This window comes from Felis catus, chromosome B1 (genome assembly GCF_018350175.1).
Source record: "Felis catus isolate Fca126 chromosome B1, F.catus_Fca126_mat1.0, whole genome shotgun sequence".
NCBI lineage: Eukaryota > Metazoa > Chordata > Mammalia > Carnivora > Felidae > Felis > Felis catus.
This window is the reverse complement of record NC_058371.1, coordinates 154408967-154417081: the sequence shown is the minus strand read 5'-3', so window position 1 is coordinate 154417081 and position 8115 is coordinate 154408967. Positions and strand designations below refer to the sequence as shown.

The following is an 8115-nucleotide window of genomic DNA, read 5'->3' as shown; positions in this document are numbered from 1 at the left end:
CTCTCTCTGCCCCTCCCCCACCCCGCCTCATGTTCTCTCTCTCTCTCTGTCTCTCTTTCTCAAAAATAAACATTGCAATTTTTTTTTTAAAGAGGAGGGGTTATATTATGAGCCAGTTTTGGTGTACTTTAATACTAATGTACATATGATTTCATTCAAGGTGAGTGTTTGGTGAATAGTGATATGCTTCCTGACTTTATGTATCAAAAAGTACTAGAAATAGTAAAAATAGTAAGAATGAAATAACAAGATAAAACCTCAGGAAAAAAAATTATGAAATGGAGATAAGTAGTTTACTTGACACACAGTTCAAATTAATGGTCAAAAAGCTGGTCACCAAACTGGGGAGGAGTGAGAACTTCAACAAGGAGATGGAAAAATAAAAAAGTACCAAATAAATGTCAGAGTAGAAGTATAATGATTGAACTGAAAAATACACTAAAGGAATTTAATAGCCAAGTAGATGAAACAGAAGAAAAGTTCAGTCAACTTGAAGACAAGGCAGTGGAACTCACCCAGTCAGAGCAGCAGAAAGAAAAAAAAAGAATGAAAAAAAGCAAAAATAGTTTAAGGGACTTACAGGACAATATCAAAAGAACTAACATTCGTATTATAGGATTTACATTATGGAGAGAGAGGAACAGATAACTTAGTTGAGGAAATAATCAATGAAAGCTCCCCTAACCTAGGAAAGGAGCAGATATGTAGACCCGGGAATCCCAGAGAGTTCCAAATACAGTGAACCAAAAGACATTATAATTAAAGGAAGCCAAAAATCATTATAATTAAAAAGTCAAAATTTAAGACACAGAAGGAATCTTAAAAGCCACAAGAGAATAACAACTTGTTAGGAACAGGGGAACAAGACTATTAGCAGATTTTTCAGCAGAAACTTTGTATGCCAGAGGGAGTGTCGTGATATATTCAAGTGCTGAAAGAAAAACCCTTCCAACCATGAATAGCCTACATGTCCAAATTTTTCAGAATTGGGGCGCCTGGGTGGCGCAGTCGGTTAAGCGTCCGACTTCAGCCAGGTCACGATCTCGCGGTCCGTGAGTTCGAGCCCCGCGTCGGGCTCTGGGCTGATGGCTCGGAGCCTGGAGCCTGTTTCCGATTCTGTGTCTCCCTCTCTCTCTGCCCCTCGCCCGTTCATGCTCTGTCTCTCTCTGTCCCAAAAATAAATAAACGTTGAAAAAAAAATTCAAATTTTTCAGAATTGAAGGACAGATAAAGAGTTTTCAGGACAAATAAAAGCTAAAGTAGTTCATCACCATTCAGATTGGAAAGAAAGAGGTAAAATTGTCACTATTTGCAGATGACGTGATAATACACACAGAAAATTCTAAAGACTCCATTGAAAAACTGTTAGAACTAATAAATTTCATAAAATTGCAGGATACATAATCACTATGCAAAAATCTGCATTTCTATACACTAATAATTGACTATTAGAGAAATTAAGAAAACTATCCATTTATAATTGCATCAAAAAGAGTAAAATGCCTAAGAATAAACAACCCCAGAGATAAAAGACATGTACACTGGAAACTGTAAGACATTAATGAAAGAAAGTAAGGAAGACACGAATAAAAGGAAAAATATTCTGTATTCCTGGATTGAAAGGCCAGTAGGACTGGCCTGTAATGTATTTGTTACTGGTACGTGAACAGAGAAATACTAAAATTGAGAAGAAGAGGCTAGAATCCTTTTTAGTAAATTTATGCTTATTTGACAACATACTGTGTATGAGCATGAGATTATTTCATTGAGCAGGTTTGTACCAGTTTTGGTGAAGTTTATCTTGTGAATTAAGTTGATGTAGACTGAAATGCTTATGTGTAGTAGGATCACGATACATGTGGTACTTCAGAGTTAGTCTGTAAAGTATGACTCAAAATGATACATAAATCAGGGACAATATATCATTTTTTAAATGACTTACTATTTCGAGGTCATTTTATTTTGTGTTTTAATTAACATTGGCTTTGAACTTACAGTTGAGCAGTATTGGATAAAATGCAGAAGTGACATTTACATTATTTTCACTCCTAATGAAGTGATGATGAAACATTCTTTACTGAACTACTTTTGAAGACAATACAAAACTTTTTCTAAATGTCACAGAATGGTAGTGTAAAAACAAATCTGAGCTTAGGTAAAGAGCTTTATTCAAAAGGACAATTGCAATAGAAATAAGGGTGCTGTTGCAATAGGGCGAGGGAGACTTTGACCATAAGATCTACAAGTTTCTAACATCAGGAACAAAGGAATTTTCCCACAAGGCCAGAAAGAACTAAGTGAGGAGGAGGGGAATGACTAGGTGGTGGGATGAAACAGTTGATCAGAAAACATCTTCCCTTGAGGTCAACTTGGTCCTCCAGAATTCTGTATGGAAACAGTGGTTCACATTCTGATGATGGCTCAGGCTGGGCATGATTAAAAGTTTGGTTCAGTATGTTCTGAAGAGGGGAGAGAAATTTAAGTGTACCTACAAGTTAAGTTAGCAGATGTGTGGTCCAGGTTGGTCAGTGAATACAAATGGTTCAGCTAATCATGGATGAGACAAAGAATGGGAGTGTGGTCTGTGTCTATCCTTGTCATAGGTAAACAAATCAGGGGGCCTCCTTGACTCTTATCTGAGTCATATGAGGAAGAATGGTGCTGTGCAGTAAGTTGTTTTATAGAACACAAAAGAATCAGAGGTAATTTCTTAACCATCACTGATTTTTCCAGGAGCATGGGGCTCAAGTAGGGTTTAACATTGTCAGTCCCTCCATTTGCTTAAGCCAAATGAATATCATTCATCTCTGAACAATTCAGAGGTGAGCAAAAACCAGAGCATAGCAAAGCGGGTTCTAAGAAATCAGCTCCTGACGACTCTTGCTGGCATTGTTTGCAAAATCAGTTAAACCATTTTTTGAGGGGTAGTGACAAAGGCCAGTTGTGTTAAGTTTACGTGTCTTTAAATAGGGATGTCTAAAATAAAAAAGATTAATGTAAAACATTGATTAAAATAAAGAGGCAAAGTTGAACACTGAAAGGTAACCAGTCCAGTGAGTTCCAAGAATGTGATGGATACAAATCTTTCTTCGAGGCAGTCCTGCTTGTTGAATTTCTCAAAGCCAGGAAGATGCTGATAGTCCTGGAGATGTTATACATTCTCTCTCCTCTAAGAGCCTGCATGACCTACACATTTTATCAGACTTCCTTGATGACCTAGACAGCAGACTGTACAGGGAGAAACCTTTCCTCTGTTTGGTCTACTACAGTGATGAGCCCTTCAAGTGTATCAAGTCTTCAGAATTTAGCTCCCAGTACTTCTTCAGATGTTGAGAGTAAACTCCGCTATAAGACAACCTGGAGTTCAAATAAGAATCTGGTTAGGCAAGTTTTAGCTCTTGGTGATACCAAGTTAGGAAGGGGAGCAGCTGAAAACATTAGTTGGGGATATGCCCAGACACTGAAGGAAACTGGAAGAGTCAAAAATATTATAAGGTTTAACAATGCATACCAGATGAAAGAATTTAGTCCAATTTACGTGTAGGTAATAAAATTGGAAATCCATCATATCCAACAGTTACTTAGAATTTGTAAAGAGGTACAAAATAGCACAAAGACTGTTAACAGGGCCAGATAATGATAACCTGCATGGATTTACTGTGGTTTCTCACTGAAACACAGAATTTCTCTCTATAGTCCTTCTTGTGATCAAAGATGTCAAATAAAGATTATAGATCATAAATTAAAGCTCCTCTCATTAGATTTGACTTTATTAATTTCATGCTTGTAGTAAGAATGGTGATTTACCTTACAGGCAGGAATTTTAAAATATTTACTTTGCTGAAAATTTTTGTAAGGAATCTTAGATCAACGTTTTAAAATTCTCTTATGGCTAGAAGCCAAGCCGAAGACTCTCCATCATATTTCACCTGCAATATCTATAGGTTTGGGGGAATTTCCATCCTGTAGAGATCTCCCAAATATTCTAAGTTTTCCTTGCCTGCAAAGAAAGTCTCTTTCTTACTCACCTATAGGGTTGGGATCTCCATATGCTAGTCATTACCTCATCAGTTTTCCTAGTAGGCTTTGTGAACATTGGCTCCATAAAGTTAACTTTAACCCCTTAAATAAAAGTGTCTAGTCATGGGGCTCCTGGGTGACTCATGATCAGGTCATGATCTCAAGGTTCGTGGGCCCAAGCCCCATGTTGGGCTCTATGCTGGCAATGCAGTGCCTGCTTGGGATTCTCTCCCTCCCTCTCTCTCTCCCTCTCCCCCCACTCTCTCTCTCTCTCTCTCTCTCAAAATAAATAACCTTAAAACTTCTTTTTTAAAAAATTTCCTAGTCATATATGACTGAAAAGCATCATTTTCCAATATGACATTTCAGTCAAAGCTTTGGTTTATTACCAATGTTTCCAATTATGTCCTGTTAACAAAGGAAGACAGATTCTTATCAAATAAGCAAAAATTATATTGCCATGAAATAATATTTAATCAATAAGTGTTTCCAAAATCTGGAGGGATGAGGTAGACACAGGTTTCATTTCTGTTTATGAAAGTACAGCCTACTAAATTTTTAGGAGTTACAAAGAGCAAAAGAGAAAAGAGAAAGGGGTTCATTGTATCTAGAAAACAGGGTTATTATCAGCAGTATTCCAAGGAAAACCCATAGTCATCCTTTATCAGTTCATTCAGTCCTAATATAGTTAATTTTGTTCTCATCAATTTAGGGTTAACAGTCTTATGAACCCATCTGCTTCTACACTACCATTTAAGAAATCCTGACTCAACCTAATAGTATAATTTCAAAGTTATTTAGGACTTGAGCATCTTAAACCTATGCTAAAGAGTACCTGGCATAATCATTTTCTAAGGGTCTCAGAGAGTCTTTTTTTGGAGAAAAATCTTTCTGGCCTGTAGTTGATTTGCAAGTGCTTTTAAGGAAGGACAAGAGTAAGATAAAAACTATGTGTAAAGGATGCAAGACTTCAAAACAGTTGTGATTAACCTACTTTTCATAATTTTCTAAAGTGGAAATCTGATAAAAGCACATTTGAAAATAATGCAACTGACAAGGAAATTTGTTTTGTGGCATGCAAAACAAAGTTGATTGAAAATCAAAGTGAGAGGCACCTGGGCGGCTCAGTCAGTTAAGAATCAGACTTCAGCTCAGGTCATGAACTCACAGCTCGTGGGTTCGAGCCCCACATCAGGCTCTGTGCTGACAGCTCAGAGCCTGGAGCCTGCTTTGGATTCTTTGTGTCCCTCTCTCTCTGCCCCTTCCCTGCTTGCACTCTGTCTGTCTCACTCTCATGAAATGAATAAACATTTAAAAAAATTAAAAAAAAATCAAAGTGAAAAAATTTTAAAAGTATACATAAAATGTAACATGATTGAATCTTAGTACGAAAGTGAGAAAACTTATTTTCTTAAGTAATTAAGACCATGATAAAGTCAAAAGAAAACACAAACAATTCTTTTTTTAAATTATTTTTTAATGTTTATTTACTTTTGAGAGAGAGAGAGAGAGCGCGCGCTAGAGCGAGACTCAGCGTGGGGAGGGGCAGAGAGTGAGGGAGACACAGAATCTGAAGCAGGCTCCAGGCTCTGGGCTGTCAGCACAGAGCCCGACATGGGACTCAGACTCACGAATCATGAGATTATGACCTGAGCCAAAGTTGGCCACTTAACTGACTGAGCCACTCAGGAGCCCCAAGAAACAATTCTGATATGACACAGAACTTTTGGCTTCTAGGCAGACTATACAGAAGGTAAAAATACACCTTTTATAACCTCTTCTTAAGAGCAGACCAATAATTCAAGAATTTTGTTATTTTAACAGAGAAAACCAGATTCTAGTTTTGCATCAATATACAGTTGACCCTGATCACTGACCTACAGTGCAATCCACAATCCATGTAAAACTTTCAACTCCCCCAGAACTTAACCACTCATACTCTGCTGTTGACTAGAAGCCCTACTGATAACATGTTTTGTATGTTCTGAGTATTATGTACTCTACTCTTAAAATGAGGTAAGCTAGAGAAAAGAAAATGTAAGAAAATCATAAGGAAGAGAAAATACATTTATGGTACTCCACTGTATTTATTGAAAAAATTTGCATATAAGTGGATCCCTGCAGTTCAAACTCATGTTGTTCAAGGGTCAACTGCAACATTTTATACAAAAATCCTTTACAAAAATTTCTTATAAATAAACCAATCAGAGCTTTGATAGCTTTGAGTACAAAAAGTAAAATTATTTTTCTGTGGAACTTTATAATTTTCTATACCCATGCAAGTTTTGTCCTACACTCTCCCCTTTCTCATATGGAATAATGAATTATTTTACATTGGACAAAACAACTCCCTCTTCCTTTAACAAAAACACTTCCTGCATACCTTGTATGGAAAACTGTTTTTCTGTGCCACTGTTTCTCCTGGTAGAACCTCATTAGCATATAGTGATTATAAATTTTAAATACATTAACTTATATTTCACAGAGAAATGTATAAAGAATACAATTGCGAATGTCTTCCACCAGGGTTTTGCTGTAGAGCTTAGGAATATACCTTTTATCACTTTTATAACCATATATGTCCTTGTAATGCAATTTGTCAGTGTGGCCACAAATGAATACATTTTTTTAAGTGAATATGTTTTTGTTTTAAGTTTATTTATTATGAGAGGGAGAGAGAGTGCAAATTAGCATGAGTGGGGGAGGGGTGGAGAGGGAGACAGAGAATCCCAAGCAGGCTCCACACTGTCAGCACAGGGGCAACATGGGGCTTAAATTCACGATACATGAGATCATGACCTGAACTGAAATCACGAGTTGGACACTTAACCAACTGAGCCACTCAGGCACCCCTGAATACATTCATTAACAGACCCAAATACATACAGCCTTAAGGTTAGGTTTAGTAATTTACATTTCAGTATTTTATCTTAGAAATGAGTTAGGCATTTAAAGAATAGTCATTAATTAACCTAATGTTAAATCTAATATTTTAAGTTACCAAAAGAACTTGGAGATTATATCTTCATATGGACATATGAAAAAAAACAGAATTATTGTTGAAATAAAGTTTGTTAGAATTATTCAGTTTGATTAATCACAAATTTACATTTTCATCATCTTAAATGTCTAGTAGATATAATGCAAATTTATTTAGTAACATAAGTTTCTGAAGAATATACAAATAGGAAAAAAAGATTGTATTATCCTCAATTTCTGACTATTTTAAGAATATTCCATTTATATAAGTACTACTGATCTCTTAGCCAATTAGAATCGAGCTCCTTGAAGGCATTTTATAACTTAATTTGGTAATCATCTAGAGGTAGGGAAATAGTACACATATATAACTCATAAATACTACCATGTCAGTCAGCTTGGGCAGGCAGAACAAAGTATTCTTTGTGGCTCTTTGTAGTGGCCCTGACCAATGGCTCTCTGTAGGGGCCCCTCTCCTGTAGCTCTTTAGAAGGGCAGCCTGGCCTGCTGTAACCAAAGGGGCGATTCCACCCTCTGAAGTCAACGAGGAGTCAGCCTTACCCTCTGGGTCTGTGGTGGGAGCGGCAGCCCTGATGATCTCTGAATTGCCTTTTGAGTCATTTCCCCCTATTCTTGAAGAAGGACACATGCCTCTTCACAACTGGATACATTTATGGTCCTATGCTCTAGAACCCCAGAAATCTGATAGCATTCTCTGTCCCTTTTAGTTCCAGCTGACATCGTTTCTGCTTATGTGATCCCATTTCTATCCCTGGTTTCTACTGAGATGGCTGAAACCAGTTAAATCCATGAACTGGATCCATGATTTCTTTACCGAATGGTTGTACAGTCGCACTGTTAGTGTTCTTGTCAGAACATGTTTCCTTGTTTTTTATAATATGGTTAGACTGAGAATTTCCCAAATCTTCAAGTTCTGGTTCATTTCTGCTTAACAATTCCTTCAAACTGTCTTTCCTCTTGTAATGTATGTAAGAAGTAAGGAAAAACCAAACTTCTCCTTCTGTACTTTGCAAAGAAATTTCCTTAGCCAAATATCCAAATGTATTCCTCTCCAGTTCTACCTTCTACCAAACCCTACAACACAATTCCACAAAA

The 8115-nt window shown here is 36.9% G+C and overlaps 1 long non-coding RNA gene across 5 annotated transcripts in view; it reads left to right on the top strand.

The window, feature by feature from the left end:
• Positions 1 to 8115, top strand: part of LOC109499145 — a 319375-nt gene that overhangs the window by 3780 nt on the left and 307480 nt on the right. The window lies entirely within an intron of this gene.